This window comes from Trachypithecus francoisi, unplaced genomic scaffold, assembly GCF_009764315.1.
Source record: "Trachypithecus francoisi isolate TF-2019V2 unplaced genomic scaffold, Tfra_2.0 Lachesis_group3, whole genome shotgun sequence".
NCBI lineage: Eukaryota > Metazoa > Chordata > Mammalia > Primates > Cercopithecidae > Trachypithecus > Trachypithecus francoisi.
Genome location: NW_022681468.1, coordinates 137,525,194 through 137,542,899, shown reverse-complemented (window position 1 = coordinate 137,542,899; position 17,706 = coordinate 137,525,194). Strand labels below are relative to the sequence as shown.

The 17,706-nt window shown below is 40.1% G+C and overlaps 1 protein-coding gene and 1 pseudogene across 9 annotated transcripts in view; one reads left to right on the top strand and one right to left on the bottom strand.

The window, feature by feature from the left end:
- Positions 1 to 17,706, bottom strand: part of MYO5A (myosin VA) — a 223,219-nt gene that overhangs the window by 189,907 nt on the left and 15,606 nt on the right. The window lies entirely within an intron of this gene.
- LOC117070640 lies at positions 9,848 to 10,585 on the top strand (annotated as a pseudogene).

The following is a 17,706-nucleotide window of genomic DNA, read 5'->3' as shown; positions in this document are numbered from 1 at the left end:
ATATTTTTTGACCTATATCAAAATATATTTAAGCCTAAAATACTAAAAAAATTAAATTGACTTTAAAATGTCTAAAATTCAACTATCCAAAGCAAACCTAAGTGTCCAGTAACAAATGAATGGATAATGAAAATATACTCTCTCTCTATATATATATACATACACACACACACACACACACACACACACACACACACACACACACACACACACACTAGACTACTACTATTCAGCCTTAGGAGGAAGTCTTGTCATTTGGGACAACATGAATGAACCTGGAGGACATTATGTTAAGTGAAATAAGCTAGTCACAGAAAGATAAATACTGCATGATTTCACTTATATGTGAATTGTAAAAAAGTCGAAGTCATAGAAGCAGAGAGTGAAATGGAGATTACCAGAGGCTGAGGGTCAGGAACATTGGGGAACTACCGGTCAAAAAACACAAAATTTCAGTTAGACAGTAAGAATAAGTTCAAGAAATCTACTGCACTTCATGATGATCATGGTTAATAACAATATATTGTATATCTGAAAATTGTTGACAGTAGATTTTGTGTTCTCATCACAAAAAAAAAAGGTGAGGTAATGCATATGTTAAACAGCTTGATTTAGCTATTCCATAGTGTATACATATATCAAAACATCATATTGTAAGCCATAAATATATACAGTATTTACTTGTCAATTAAGATAAGTAAATAGATAAACAAGTTTAAGAAGCAAAAATGGACTCCGAGTGGTCAAAAGAGAAGCCATAAAATCCTTGTATGCATTAAAGCTTTTCTTGGGAGAGAATCCCTTGTTTTCATTCAAAAACTCTACCTCTAGTCTTATTTTATAATTTTATCTGTTATACAGTTTCCAAGTTCATCTGAGTTTAAAGTTAGAACATTAATGTTGTCCTCAGGGTGGGGAACATCACACCCCGGGGCCTGGTGTGGGGTGGGAGGCAGGGGGAGAGATAGCATTAGGAGAAATACCTAATGTAAATGACGAGTTAATGGGTACAGCAAACCAACATAGCACATGTGTAACAAACCTGAACATTGTGCACGTGTACCCTAGAACTTAAAGTATAATTTAAAAAAGAGAGAATTTTTTAAAAAAAGAAAATTAATGTTGTCCTAAGTAGCATAAACTGGCTTGAGTTAAGTTAAGGCAGGCAAAGAGGATTATAAGGATATAGGTCCAGGCCGGGCGCGGTGGCTCAAGCCTGTAATCCCAGCACTTTGGGAGGCCGAGACGGGCGGATCACGAGGTCAGGAGATCGAGACCATCCTGGCTAACATGGTGAAACCCCGTCTCTACTAAAATACAAAAAAAAACTAGCCGGGCGACATGGCGGGCGCCTGTAGTCCCAGCTGCTTGGGAGGCTGAGGCAGGAGAAGGCGTAAACCCAGGAGGCGGAGCTTGCAGTGAGCTGAGACCCGGCCACTGCACTCCAGCCTGGGCGGCAGAGCAAGACTCCGTCTCAAAAAAAAAAAAAAAAAAAAAAAAAAAAAAAAAAAAAAAAGGATATAGGTCCCTTCATGAAGCCCAAAAACAGGAACAGTGCTTCAGACAGGACTGGAAACAGGGCTGAGACGGCTCATCATCCCTCTCGGTTTCTTGTCTCTGCTCATTTGTGTATATCTGCCCCTTGTGCTTTCTAGGCCACATGGCTGTTAAAAGATGCCCACTGCATAGCTCCTGAGCTTCGAGTTTACAGGTGTAACTACAGACAGTAAGCTTCCTCCCCTGGAAACGTCACAGGAAATGGACACGGAATGACCGCGTTGCCACTCCTGGTCCAGCCCCTTGTGGCTGAGGTGAGAGAGGAAGTCGAGTTATAAAATGGCTGGGGATTAAAGAAGGTTCTTACAATCTAGGAAGACCCTCCAAAGAGTATTCGCTACAGAAGGAAAGCTGTGAAAATACAGGGATCTAGAGAAGCTTTGAAAATACAACAAAAAGTAAGGGTTGATAACCTTATAATGAAGGATACAGGCTATCCAAATATTTTGACTTGAGGTAGTTTAGTATATGGGCAAATATCCCATAACACCTTAGTAGACTATAAGGGATTCGTTGTACTATTGGACTACTGATGACTCATCACTCAGGAAAGTTTAAGTTGTATTAAATACACAATTTGAGAAGAACGCAATGCCTCCCTCAGTCAACCCCATGAGGTGCTGTGAAACCGGAATCCCTTTCCTTCAGGGTAGTCCTGAGTTGGCACAATGGGGATAGGCCTTTACTAAACCTGTGCAACAACCAGTCAGTCACTAGATATAGGCTGCCGTGCAAGAGGGTGTGATCTTGGGTGAAACAGCTTTTTTTTTTTCAGACAGAGTCATCTTGCTCTGTCACCCAGGCTGCATTGCAGTGACACAATCACGACTCACTGCAACTTCCACCTCTCAGGCTCAAGCAATTCTCCCACCTCAGCCTTCTGAGTAGCTGGGACTACAGGCATGCACCACCATGCCCAGCTAATTTCTGTATTTTTAGTAGAGATGGGGTTTCGCCATGTAGCCTAGGCTAGCCTCAGACTCCTAGGATCAAGGGATTCACTCACCTCAGCCTCCCAAAGTGTTGGGATTACAGGTGTGGGCCACTGCACGCAGCCTGAGAAAAAAATGTTAAGAGCAGCTGGCAGCAGATGGAATGAGGAGTCAGGATGGCAGGTCTCAACAAATTTCAAAAAATATACACAGATAATGGAGTATGTTCACTGTTCACAGCGAAATTATGCGAGAAGTTGAGAGCAGATGTCCTGAAATAGCATACGTACATACATACATACATACATAAAATTTAAGTATTTAAAAGAAGAAATTGGCCGGGTGCGGTGACTCATGCCTGTAATTGGCCCAGTGCTTTGGGAGGCTGAGGTGGGTGGATTGCCTGAGCTAAGGAGTTCGTGACCAGCCTGGGCAACATGGTGAAACACTGTCTCTGCCGAAATAAAAAAATTAGCCAGGCATGGCAGCATGCACCTGTAGACCCAGCTACTCTGGAGGCTGAGGCAGCAGAATTGCTTAAACCCGGGAGGTGGAGGTTGCAGTGAGCCAAGATCATGCCACTGCACTCCAGTCTGGGCAACAGAGCAAGACTCTGTCTCAAAAAAAAAAGAAGAAGAAATTGAGAGCAGAAGGATAACTTAAAAACTGCCAAATTTTTGGAAATAAAGCCATTTCTTTATGAAATGATTCACAGAAAAACTATCAAGGGAAATTAATAAATAAATGAACAATAATAAAAATTCAACATATCAAAACCTGAGAAATATAGCCAAAGTGTTGCTTCGAGAGAAATTTACATCCTTAAATCATATATTAGAAGCAAAGGCTGAAAAGCAATGTCTGAGCATTCATCCCAAGAAGCTAGAAAAAGAATAGCAAATTAAAGAAAGTAGAAAAAAGAAAATAACAAAGATAAACACAAAATCAGCAAACTAGAAAATAATTGTACAAGAAAGACAAATCAACAAAGCCAAAAATTAATTATTTGAGAAGACTAATAAAATGATAAAACACTAGTAGGTACAGATATAACCTATGTAAACAATTTCCTATTGCTGGACATCTACGTTATCTCCACGGATACACGATTCCACAGCACTGACATAATCACCCTTCCAATATTCACTCATGCTTATTTCCTGAAAATAAATTCTTAAAATTATGACTGTTAGCTCAAAGGGTGTGAAAAATTCTAAGGCTTCTGATACATATATTGTGCTAAATTGCCCTATAGAAAGATTGAACCAATTTTACTCCTACTAGCAGTTTATGATAGTATTCATTTCCCTAAGAAATAAGTATGATTTTTAAAAATATTTATTCATTTGTTTGGTTAAAAAAAACCTCTTCATTTTAATTTGCATTTCTTACATTACTAATGAGTTGAACATTTTCTCAATGTTTACAGGTTAAGTTTCTTTTGTGAATTGCCTTAGTGTTTTCTATTCTTCTATTAAGGTGTTAGCCTTTCTCACAGATTTTATTACTTTTTATATATTGATACTGGGCCCTGAACCAAAGAATTAAAAATATTTTCCTGTTCTGTCAGATTGCTTACTAACCTCCTTTCAAACATGCTGTTGTTGTAGAGAGCTTGAAACTGTTTATATTCTTGTCAATTTTTTTCCATTATGGTTTGCCTTTATTTGATGTTTAGAAGTACCAACCCCATACCAAGATTATTATGTGAATACTCACCCATATTAACCCCTAACGGAATAGCAGTGGTAAAGACTTGATGAATTTCTACAAATGTCTTGCTGGCTCAGGAATGTAGTCAGGCATATCAAAAGTAAGATGTCATTTAAGATTTTTAAAAACTAGAGATACTACTAGATTCTAGGCTTTGTGGGGCAGAGTCAAGGCAAGGCAAAATTGTGATGTGACTGAAATTGCTTTTAGTGGCCCAAAGTATCTCCTTTTTTTTTTTTTGCCCTTTTACTCCTGAAGCAGCTTCAGTTCTAGCTACCTATCTCATTCTCAGTGAAGGAAGGACTGATACTGGTTTACCATAAGACATTAAAGATATTTATGCTTTTAAAATAACAACTTGCAAAGAGCATGGCCAAGAAAAGTTTGGAGAAGATTCTGAAGCATTAATGGATTTTCTTTTTTTATTATTATTTTTAATTGTGGTAAAATACACATATTTACAATCTTAATCATTTTTAAGTATACATTTCAGTGGTGGTACTATTAAATACATTTACTTTGTTGTATAACCATCACCACCATCTGTCCACAGAACTTTTTCATTTTCCAAAACCGAAACTCCATATCCATTAAATGAACGCCCCATTTTCCCCTTCCCTCAGCCACCAGGAACAACTACGCTACTTTCTGCCTCTACAGATTGTACTACTTTAGGTACTTCATGTAAGTAGAATCATACAGTATGTATCTTTTGTTACTGGCTTATTTCACATGGCATAATGTCCTCAAGGTTATCCATGTTGAGGCATCTTTCAGAATTTCCTTCCTTTTTGAGGCTGAATAATGTTCCATTGTATAAATATACCACATTTTGTTTATCCATTCATCCACCAATGGACACTGGGTTGATTCCATCCTTTGGCCATTGTGAATAATGCTACTGTGAACACAGATGTGCAAGTATCTCTTTGAGACCTTGCTTTGAATTCTTTTGGGTATATACCCAGAAGTGGGATTGCTGGATCATATGTTAATTATTATGTTTAATTTTTTTAGGGGGCCAGGCACAGTAGGTCACACCTGTAACCCCAGTGCTCTGGGAGAACAAGGCAGGGAGATCGCTTGGGTGACCACAGGATTTTGAGGGTTACAGTGAGCTACAGTCACCCCTCTGCACTTCAGCGTAGGTGACAGAGGGATACTCTGTCTCTTAAAAATAAAAAATAAAATAAATAAAACTTTGAGGAGCTGACATACTGTTTTCCATAGTGGCTGCATTTTATATTACCACCACCAATGCACAAGAGTTCCAATTTCTCCACATCCTCTCCAACACTTGTTATTTTTGTTTTTGTTTTGTTTTGTTTTGTGTGATAATAGGCATGAAATGATATTTCATTGTGGGCTAGATTTGCATTTCCCTAATGATTAATGATGTTCAGCATCTTTTCATGTGCTTATTAGCCATTTGAATATATTCTTGGAAAAATGTCTATTCAAATCCTTTGCTCATTTTTTTTTGTTTGTTTTTTGAGATGGAGTTTCACTCTTTTTGCCCAAGCTGGAGTGCAATAGCGTGATCTCAGCTCACTGCAACCTCCGCCTCCTGGGTTCAAGTGATTCTCCTGCCTCAGCCTCCTGAGTAGCTGGGATCACAGGCATGCGCCACCATGTCCAGCTAATTTTTTGTATTTTTAGTAGAAACCGGGTTTCACCACGTTAGCTAGGTTGGTCTCCAACTCCTGACCTCACATAATCTGCCTGCCTCGGCCTCCCAAAGTGCTGGGATTACAGGCGTGAGCCACCGCGCCCGGCCAGAAAACTTTTAACTCAAAAATGTCTCTTTGAAATACCTTTGGCCAGGTGTGGTGGCTCGTACCTGTTATCCCAGCACTTTGGGAGGCCAAGGAGGGAGGATTGCTTGAGCCCCAGGGCTCAAGACCAGCCTAGACAACATAGTGAGACCCCGTTTCTACAAAAAAATACAAAAATTAGCTGGGCGTGGTGGTGTGTCTGTAGTCCCAGCTGCTTGGGAGACCGAGGTGGGAGAATTGCTTCAGCCCAGGAGTTCAAGGCTGCAGTGAGGTGTGATTGTGCCACTATACTCCAGCCTGGATGCCAGAACAAATCCTTGGCTCTAAATAATAAAAATAAAAATAAGATAAAATTGAAAAAGAAATATATTTGTTCACACGACTTGAAAAAAGAAAATATTTGTTTTGATTATAAAAGAATGTATGTTGATTATAAAAATTCAGATATTACATAATTGAATAAAGTATTAATAGAAAATGAAAATCTCCCAAAATCTCACCCACAGAAAAAACTCTTTTAAACAGTCTAAACAGTCTAGTATAAACTTCCATAACATAGGCATACACACAGACACACACACACATACATATACTATACACACACACACACACACACACACACACACTGTATTTTACTTTTCTCTGCTTAACAATATATCCTGGACATTTATCCATATTAATATGAGATTCTGTTAATTACCTTTTTAAAATAGTGGTCAACATAGTATTTATATATATAAACTAATACTAAATTTTTGTTTGGGAGGCCAAGGCGGGCAGATCACCTGAGGTCAAGGAGTTCCAGACCAGCCAGGCCAGTGAAACCTCGTCTCTACCAAAAATATGAAAATTATCCAGCCATGGTAGTGCACACCTGTAATCCCAACTACTCAGGAGGCTAAAGCAGGAGAATTGATTGAACCCGGTAGACAGAGGTTGCAGTGAGCCAAGATCATGCCACTGCACTCCAGCCTGGGCAACAGAGTGAGACTCCATCCCAATACATATATACACACATACATACATATATACATAAATTTTTTTTAAATTCACAAAACCTAAGACAAAACGGATTCTAATAAGATCAAAAGCACTTCAGGGTCTAACATTGAACAACAGAGAGACAAAATATAAAATAAAGCTCGTAATTATTCTGTATCACTTGTACATAAGATCTAAATATTGAATAGTGCTATAACTGCAGACTTGCCATATTTACCTATAGTGCATTTACAAACTCTCTTTCTCTCTCCAAACCAGAAATAATGTAACCTCTGACCATGCCACATCTACAGAAGCGTCTGTTCAGTAAGGCCAGCCATTTCCAAAACTTTTAGTAAGAGAACAGAGAGGCTACCAATCTAGTTGACAAATGTAAAAGGCAGATGAACATATACAGGGGTTTGCAAGTGTCAGCCTCCATTTAAAGTACAATTCTCTCATTGTGCCATTAGTAAATAACATTTTGGTTGATTTCTTCAGTTACACAAAGAATTAGTGTCTTCCTTTATGATTAAGGAAAGAGAGATTGCCCTGTAAGTCTCAGCAAACGATACAAATTTAAGTACAAGTTGAAATCCTGTCATTTGGAGCAACATGGATAGAACTGGAGATCATTATGTTAAGTGAAATAAGCCAGGCACAAATATCACATGTTCTCATTCGTATGTGAGAGCTAAAAAAGCAGGTCTCATGAAGACAAGAGAGTAGACTGGTGGATACCAGAGGCCACGAAAGGTAGCAGGGTGGGGGAGATAAAGAGAGGTTGATTAATGGGTACAAATATTAATATACAGTTTGATAGAAGAAATAAGATCTAGTGTTCAACAGATCAGTGGGATGACTACAGATTACAATAATCTATTGTATATTTCAAAATAGCTAAGACTAATTTGAATGTTTCTAGCATAAAGAAAAAACAAATAGGGAAGGTGATGGCTATCCCAATTACACTGATTAGACCTTTATAAATTATATCAATGTATTAAATTATAACATTACCCTCAAAATATGTACATCTATTATGTATCAATAAAAAATAAATTTAGGCTGGGCATGGTGGCTCACACCTGTAAATGCCAGCACTTTGGAAGGCCAAGGTGGGAGGATCTCTTGAGTCAAGGAGTTCAGGACAACGGTTGAGCCTGGGCAATGCAGTGAGATCCCATTTCTAAAAAAAAAAACAAAGAAATTTGCCAGGCATGGTGGCTCATGTCTGTAGTTCCAGCTACTCAGGAGGCTGAAGTGGGAGGATCACTTGAACCTGGGAGGTTGATGCAGCAAGCTAAGATTGTGCCACTGCACATCAGCCTGGGTGACAGAGCAAGACCATGTCTAGAAAAAATAATAAAAAATTTACAAAAATAAATTTTAGAAACAACGAAACTGAATGAAATAAAAACTGAATCAAAAAAATTAAGTAAGTGGAAACTTACATATCTCCTGATATGGTCAAATTTTCTTAATTTCCTAACTACTTTTTTTCCACAAGGGTCCTGGGTATTTTCTCACTTCTAAAAGGTATTATCTACCTCTACTTTAACTTTCCATACCAAATGAACAAATTTACCAAACATTTTATCATTAATCTAAAACTTAACGGGAATGGCATATGATCGGCATGGCTTTACCATCAACTTCACATAAGTGTTCAGAAACCAGGTGGAAGTGAACTCCTAAGTTGAAGGAGCTTTTAATGCTTGCATGAACATTTTCTAGGCCTTCAAAGGCTGTTGCCTTTTTTTTTTTTTTTTGTCTTTTTTAATATCTTGTTCTCTTCTTTCCCCCACTGAAATTCAAGAATATGCAGCTACCATAAGCTTGGGATATCCTAGAAACAACAATGGTTAGAAGACTGGTATGGTTTCTACACACTCATCCTTTAATTGATGTCTTCTACCCACTCACTCTTACTCATACCCAGCTTCTCCCATATTATTGAAACTTCAATCCTTGCCTCTGTTATGTTCAGGTTTCTAAGCCTGGGGAAGATAACACTTTAAAATGCCGTAAGTGCAGTGGGAAAGGACTCAGGAGGTAGCCAGAAAACCTAGAAATTATGACTAGGACTGGATTCTTTGGCATTAATACTTATGTTTTGCAATGTCCAAAGCATGACTAGAATTGATCTTTCACCCCCTGAATGCTGTCATATTCCCATATTACCTGTATTTCTGTGCCTAAATAACACCATATAGACAAACTCTCCAATTTTATACCAACTTTATTCACACTGAAGCTGCCACATCTTAAATCAGGAATGCTTTCAGCTACAAGAACAGAAAAGTCTGACAGAATGCTGGGCACAGTGGCTCACACTGGTAATCCCAGTACTTTGGGAGGCTGAGGCGGGTGGATCATGAGGTCAGAAGATTGAGACCATCCTGGCCAACCTAGTGAAACCCTGCCTCTACTAAAAACACAAAAATTAGCCGGGCATGGTGGCAGGCGCCTGTAGTCCCAGCTACTCAGGAGGCTGAAGCAGAGAATTGCTTGGACCCAGGAGGCAGAGGTTGCAGGGAGCCAAGATCGCACCACTGCACTCCAGCCTGGGCGATACAGCGAGACTCCATCTCAAAAAAAAAAGAAAAAAGAAAAGTCTGACAGGTAGCTTAGACTCTTAGGAGTTTGTATCCTTAACAAGAAGTCCAAAGGTTACCTCAGGGCTATTCTGGCAGCTCAATAATGTTGTTAAGAACTCAGACTCGGCGGTTCCCGTCATCTTCGGGAGCTGTAGAGGTATGAATTTAAGACAGGCCTATTTTATTAATTTATTTCCAAATGCAGCAAAAGGTCCAAGGACTATCTGTGGGCCACTTAATTCAGGGTCCCCAATTCGTACATGGAGAACTCTCAGATACAGCCAACGCCATGGGTTTTGCAGACCTGAAAAGCCCCACTGGCCTCCAGGTGCTCAATGATTACCTGGAAGACAAGAGCTACATCAAGGGGTATGTGCCATCACAAACAGATGTGGCAGTATTTGAAGCAGTGCCTGGCCCACTGCCTGCCGACTTGTGTCATGCCCTACATTGGTATAATCACATCAGGTCTTACGAAAAGGAAAAGGCCAGCCTGCCAGGAGTGAAGAAAGCTTTGGGCAAGTACGGTCCTGCAGATGTGGAAGACACTACAGGAAGTGGAGCTACACAGATAGCAAAGACGATGATGACATTGAGCTCTCTGGATCTGATGAGGAGGAGGAAAGTGAAGAAGCAAAGAAGCTAAGGGAAGAACGTCTTGCACAATATGAATCAAAGAAAGCCAAAAAAACCTGCACTTGTTTCCAAGTCTACCATCTTACGAGATGTGAAACCTTGGGATGATGAGGCAGATATGGCGAAATTAGAGAGCGTCAGAAGCATTCAAGCAGACAGCTTAGTCTGGGGCTCATCTAAACTAGTTCTAGTGGGATACGGAATTAAGAAACTTCAAATACAGTGTGTAGTTGAAGATGATAAAGTTGGAACAGATATGCTAGAGGAGCAGATCACTGCATTTGAGGACTATGTGCAGTCCATGGATGTGGCTGCTTTCAGCAAGATCTAAAATCCATCCTGGATCATGACATTTAAATAAAAGCTTGAAAGATTAAAAAAAAAAAAAAAATCTCAGACTCTTGGCTGGGTGCAGTGACTCACACCTGTAATCCCATCACTTTGGGAGGCCGAGGCAGGCAGATCTCTTGAGGTCAGGAGTTTGAGACCAGCCTGGCCAACATGGCAAAACCCTCTCTCTACTAAAAAATATGAAAATTAGGCTGGACACGGTGGGTCACACCTGTAATCCCAGCACTTTGGGAGGCCGAGGCAGGCAGATCACAAGGTCAGGAGATCGAGACCATCCTGGCTAAATCAGTGAAACCCCATCTCTAGTAAAAATACAAAAAATTAGCCAGGTGTGGTGGCAGGCGTCTGTAGTCCTAGCTACTCGGGAGGCTGAGGCAGGAGAATGGCTTGAACCTGGGAGGCAGAGCTTGCAGTGAGCCGAGATTGTGCCACTGCACTCCAGCCTGGGCAACAGAGCAAGACTCTGTCTCAAAAAAATAATAATAATATGAAAATTAGGGCTGGGCGCGGTGGCTCGGCCGGGCGCGGTGGCTCAAGCCTGTAATCCCAGCACTTTGGGAGGCCGAGACGGGCAGATCACGAGGTCAGGAGATCGAGACCATCCTGGCTAACACAGTGAAACCCCATCTCTACTAAAAAATACAAAAAACTAGCCGGGCGAGGTGGCGGGTGCCTGTAGTCCCAGCTACACGGGAGGCTGAGGCAGGAGAATGGCGTGAACCCGGGAGGCGGAGCTTGCAGTGAGCTGAGATCTGGCCACTGCACTCCAGCCTGGGCGACAGACCGAGACTCCATCTCAAAAAAAAAAAAAAAAAAAAAAAAAAAGAAAATTAGCTGGGCATGGTGGCACACGCCTATAATCTCAGCTATTCAGGTGGCTGAGGTGTGGGAATCACTTGAATCTAGGAGGCGGAGGTTGCAGTTAGCCAAGATCGCGCCATTGTACTCCAGCCTGGGCAACAGAGTGAGACGTTTTCTCAGAAAAAAAAAAAAAAATTCAGTGCCTTGGCCAGATGCAGTGGCTCATGCTTTATTTCCAGCAATTTGGGAGGCCGAGGAGGGTGGATCTCTTGAGGTCAGGAATTCAACAGCAGCCTGGCCAACATGGTGAAACCCTGACTCTACTGAAAATACAAAATTAGCCGGCGTGGTTGCCTGCACCTGTAATCCCAGATACACAGGTGGCTGAGGCGTGAGAATCGCTTGAACCTGAGAGGGGGAGGTGGCAGTGAGCTGAGACTGTGCCACTGCACTCCAGCCTGGGCTATAGAATGAAACTGTCTCAAAAAGAACTCAGATTCTGTCTTTTCTTTCTGCTCTACCTTCTTAGCTTGTTAACTTTTCATTCTTAGGCTTGTTGCCTTATAATTACAATTTGGCTGCCACAACTCCATACATCACATTCCATACATAAGGATGGAAGAAAGAGAGTATACATACAAACAAATGTTTCTATTCCTTTTATGAGAGAAGCTACTTCCCCCCTCCCGCCCTCCTCCCTCCCCCCTCCCTCCCCATAGAGGTCTTCCAGAAGATTTCTGGTTCTATCACATGAGCCCGAACTAAATCACACAGCTGGCCCTAACTGCAAGGGAAGTTAGAAAAAGGCATATTTGTCTTTGAACCTCTGTAACAGAAAGAGAAATGGGTTTGGAACTGGCTTTAGGATTCAAGCAACAGTTTATGACACATGTCTATATTACACATAAAATGCTAATTATGCTAGTTAATTACAACTGGGTGCAGGACCTTTAAAAGCTCTGGTTTAGAATACAGTTCTCCTACAACTTTGTCAGATGGTGCTGACAGTGCTCAGTTGTAGACAGATTACAACTGAAACAGTATCCATAGCCAAATCCTATCTAGAATGAAGGGAAAATTGTAATAGTGTACATAGCTGATGTCCTAAAACATTCCAGAAGCTTCAAGAGTGTAATAAGGGTCTGGTGCAGGGACTCACACCTGTAATCCCAGCACTTTGGGAGCCAAGGCAGGAGGATCACTTGAGCCTAGGAGCACACAAGCCTGAGCAACATGGCAAAACCCCAACTCTACAAAAAAATACAAAAATCAGCAAGGCATGGTGGCATGCACCTGTAGTGCCAGTCAAAGTGGGAGGATCACTTGAGCCCGAGAGGTCGAGGCTGCAGTGAGCCATGATTCCACCACTACACTCTAGCCTGGGCAACAGAATGAGACCCTGTCTCAAAAAAAAAAAAAAAGTGTGATAACTAGAGATCTATCTGGGGCTACCATTTTTTTTAAAATAAGAAAATAGATTTTTACAAAGTATTTAAAATAGACAAGCCAATAATACTACCTAAGAGTTAACATTAAGAGACTCTATTATGATATGCCAAGTACTGAGCTTTACATGTATATGCATGTATCTAATCTCTCAACTGTCCTATCAGGTAAGTACATTCACTAATTTGCTTATAGTCACACAAGGAGAAGCTCAACCTAACTCTAGAGATCATGCCCTTAACCATATTACATTACTGTTTGTTATTTTATTTGTTCTCCTTGGTGTTTCTTATTCATTTTATGTATTTGTTATTTAATCATTCAAATTTGTAAAGTTTAACTCTTGTTTATAAATTGTAAATTGTCTTTCTCTACTTTCTTTCCATAGTATTTCTAGTTCACACAAGTCCTAAAATGGCAAAGCTGTTTCAATCATATCTTTCGAAAACTTATAATCAGATAATCCAAATGGATTTTGTAGCTAGTTTTATGAAAGCTTTGATAACATTACAACAAACTTGTTAGGGTTTTATAAGAAAAAAAAAAAGAACCCGACAAAATAAACCACCAAAAAAGGCATCACAACACACAAGGTACAAACAACAAAAGTAGAAACATAAATATACATCTATATTAGTCCTATGTGTTCTAAATCCCTCCTCTGTTTCAACTACTGTGAGTTTGCCACCTCCACAGCACACTGGCCAAGATTACTTGTAGGCATATCATTGGTTCCCTGAATTATTGGGCTATTATTCCCCACCTCGCTCCCACACCCCGCCAAAACATTAACCCTGTTTGCTCCACACATAGCTGGTAACACACATGTGGTTAATTATACCTCAAATTATATTTGAGACTATATCTCTAGTCTCAACTACCGTACTTAGCTTTTTATTTTAGGTTTTTTTTTTTTTTTTTTTGAGGCAGAGTCTCGCTCTGTCGCCCAGGCTGGAGTGCAGTGGCCGGATCTCAGCTCACTGCAAGCTCCGCCTCCCGGGTTGACGCCATTCTCCTGCCTCAGCCTCCTGAGTAGCTGGGACTACAGGCGCCCGCCACCTCGACCGGCTAGTTTTTTGTATTTTTAGTAGAGACGGGGTTTCACCGTGTTAGCCAGGATGGTCTCGATCTCCTGACCTCGTGATCCGCCCGTCTCGGCCTCCCAAAGTGCTGGGATTACAGGCTTGAGCCACCGCACCCGGCCTTATTTTAGGTTTTTATGCTTCCTTTTTTCTTTTACTGTCTTTTTCTTTATATCTTTATTATTATGTTCCCAGAAATTTAGCTCCCAAACACACATAAGATCCTTGCATACTTTCAACAATACAATGAAATCTGTATCTTCTTATCTACCCAAAAAACCATAAGCCATATGTTATACGTTATTTTCTCCTATTCTTGCCTCATGTATTATTAAAATTAGAAGTGGATTAAACTTTTTTGTAATTTTTTTTTTTTGAGACAGAGTCTTGCTCTATCACCCAGGCTGGAATGCAGTGGTTTGATCTTGGCTCACTGCAGCCTCAACTCTCCGGCTCAAGTGATCCTCCCACCTCAGCCTCCTGAGTAGCTGGGACTACAGGCATGTGCCACCACACCCAGCTAAGTTTTTAATTTTTTGTAGAGACGGAGTCTCACCATATTGCTCTGGCTTGAATTTAATTCCTGGGCTCAAGCAATCCAACTGCCTCAGCCTCCCAAAGTGTTGGGATTACCAGCATGAGACCTAGCACCTGGCCAGATTAAACTGTTTTTTTAGTTTACTCAAAGGCAGTGTCCTCATATTGGGTTGGAAAACCAAGATGATCACATATAAGAAAGGATCTTCCTGCTTGTCTCTCCAGCTGTTTTTCCCAACTCTGGCTAATCTCTGTTTAATAATGCATCTTTCTTTAACAATTTAGAAGAAAGACAAAAACAAAAAAACTCCATGACAGCATGATCAGCTGACAGACAGCATGAATTAGCGAAGAAAACAGTGATGGAAACATACAAGCCTCTTCTCTCCCTCCAATAACCTGGCAGACAACTCACCTGGTATTTGTCCCATACTTATAACACACAAATGTTTGCTTGCTAGGTCAACTGTATTTAAACTAAAATACGACAGCTGTAAATAAAAAAATAGAATAGGTGCCATTTTTAGATTCTAACAAGCCAAAGTGCAGGTACTGCTCTCCTGAAAACTGTCACCAAAGGCAAAGAGAGAGCAGCCTCAAGAAGAAGTAAGAGAAAATCACTACACGGCCTGAATGATTCACGTTGAAATCAGAGGCATCAGATGGGGACTTAAGATGGATCAATAGCTTAAAAAGGTCTCAAGTGAACAATCTGTGCCATTCTCCTTCTCTAATCTCTTGGAGAAAAAAAAAAGAGCACAAAAAAGCTCTAAGGTCTTTTAATGAGACTATTATTCCATTAATTATTTGAGGCAGTTTTTGTTTCACTAGAATTAATTAACATAACCCTTCTACTTTCAGCTCCAGCTGCATCTGATGTCACTGCTATGGCAGTGAAGAATGAAAACCAAAGGACAACTGGCTACTTAAGGAATTAAGCTGACTAAAATGAAAACCATTCACCACACCAGTTCCAGTACTCTGGCTGAGACTCTTTCTACATGTAGCCCACACATTCTGACCAAACTCAAATCTATGCAATTTCAAACTTAGAAAACTTTAACTGCTGCCCCACTGAAGCCATTTTCAAGCTGGAATCATGTTTAATAAACTACTCCATCTATTTCACCATATATATATATTTTAAAATAATTAATTTAGCCTCTACTCATTCAGATCTATTAAATTTCTCCAGAGTCTATCATGGTTACCTTATAAAAATCCTCTTAAACATAGCCAACAGATAAATAAGAATTTTTGGAAATGTTTAACCTTAAGGACAATATTATTTTAAGAATCTAGGTCAAGGGTCTCCCATCCCCGGGCTGCGGACCAGTATCAGTCCCTGGCCTGTTAGGAACCGGGCCTCACAGCAGGAGGTGAGTGGTGAGCTAGTGAGCAATACCGCCTGAGCTCCGCCTCCTGTCAGATCAGCAGTGGCATTAGATTCTCGTAGGAGCATGAACCCTATTATGAACTGCACATGCGAAGGATCGAGGTTGCATGCTTCTCATGAGAATCTAACTAATGCCTGATGATCTAAGGTGAAACAGTTTCATCCCAAAACCAACCATCACCATCACCACACCCGCTCCCCAGGTCTGTGGAAAAACTGTCTTCCATGAAACCAGTCCCTGGGGCCAAAAAGGTTGGGGACTACTGACCTAAGTCTAATATATAGAATGGCACAGATTACAAATGAGTCTTACAGATTTGTGAAACAGTCACTGACTTTCATTTAATTGTACCCCTCACTTAATCCTCAATCTAACCAGTTAAGCTGTACTATACAGGTTTTGTGCAGGTCCTTCTTAAACACACCCTAGCAGAGGCCCCAGCTCCAAAAAACAAATTGGACCTCAATGACTCCCATAGGCAGTGACTGAGGGGGCAACTTCTGCATTGTCCACAGACTATGCTCATTTTCCTGAGACTAAGGCACTGCTCCTTACACAGACTCAGAAAACTCTTCAACCCTAGGAGATGCCACCTCTGACCCAAGGGAAGTGAATGCTTTCTGAAGAACCAGGCTCCTTAAAACCCCTGGCCAGTTTCCCAGACACATTTCAGTTGTAAACTCATTATGAGAAATATTTAATTACGGAATCTGCAAACCAGGGGAGCTTATTTGAAATACATTAACTAAATAACTCTTTTCAGATCTTTCAAGATCACAGTCTATCTCAGAGATTATTTCCCACATTACTTCTCCTGATTCAGTACATGTGTTTTTTTCTTGAATAACTGCCTCTGTTATATTTCTCCTTCCTTTAGCCTAAGTCAACCTTTCCATTTCTAAAGCCAACAGCTTCTTCTGGGCAACCAGGCTATCCTCCCATTAAATATGCATGCAAGAGCTTGACAAATCTTGAGTGCCTTTAATTACTCAGGGATAGTCTCCTCAGCTAACATGAGAATATGTAGGTTATAATACAACTCATGCTCATATGGCTTCCAAAATACTGGAATAGGAAGGGATCCTTTACCCTCTCAGGTTGGAACTAACTGGCCCACTGATTAATAATCTTAACCTATCTACCTCTGTAGTTTGGAGAATTGCCTTCTAGTAAGCTGTTGTGCCTGGCATACTCTGAGATTCCAAATACATAACTATTTTTAAGGATTTATTCCTGAGTTCTTTGATATTTGTTTGTTTTTTGGCCTTCTAAGATCTAACTAGATTAATCTTAACATTGATACCATAATTCACCAAGTTTTTGTACCAATATTGTTATAGTAGAAAAATGGGATGTTTTGCAATTACAGTCAAATTAATTAATGACTACAATTTATTTCTTTGCAAACAAACACACAAAGGCTTTGGTTATCTTCAGTTTAAATGTAAACTGTCAAAAAATTAGAAGTCCTTATCACAGGCGTCTGGTTGAGTAACATATGACTAATTAATGCAATATAATACTCTGAAGTCATGAAAAAAACACACTGTAGAATAACACGTATTGGCATGGGAAAACCTTCACAATATACTTCTTAGAGAAAACAATCTTGCCACAAAATAGTATTCATAAAGTGAACCATTTTGCTAAAAAATATATATATAGAGAGAGAGAAAAAGACAAGAAGGACATACATCAAAATATTAAGAGTATCTGAGGACAGTGAGATTACATACAATTTTTCTTTTGTATTTCAAAATGTTCCAAGATTCTACCCTGGGCATTTATTATTTTTATACTTTTTAAAATAGTTTATTTTATTTTATTTTATTTTATATATTTATTTTTTTTGAGACGGAGTCTCGCTCTGTCACCCAGGCTGGAGTGCAGTGGCCGGA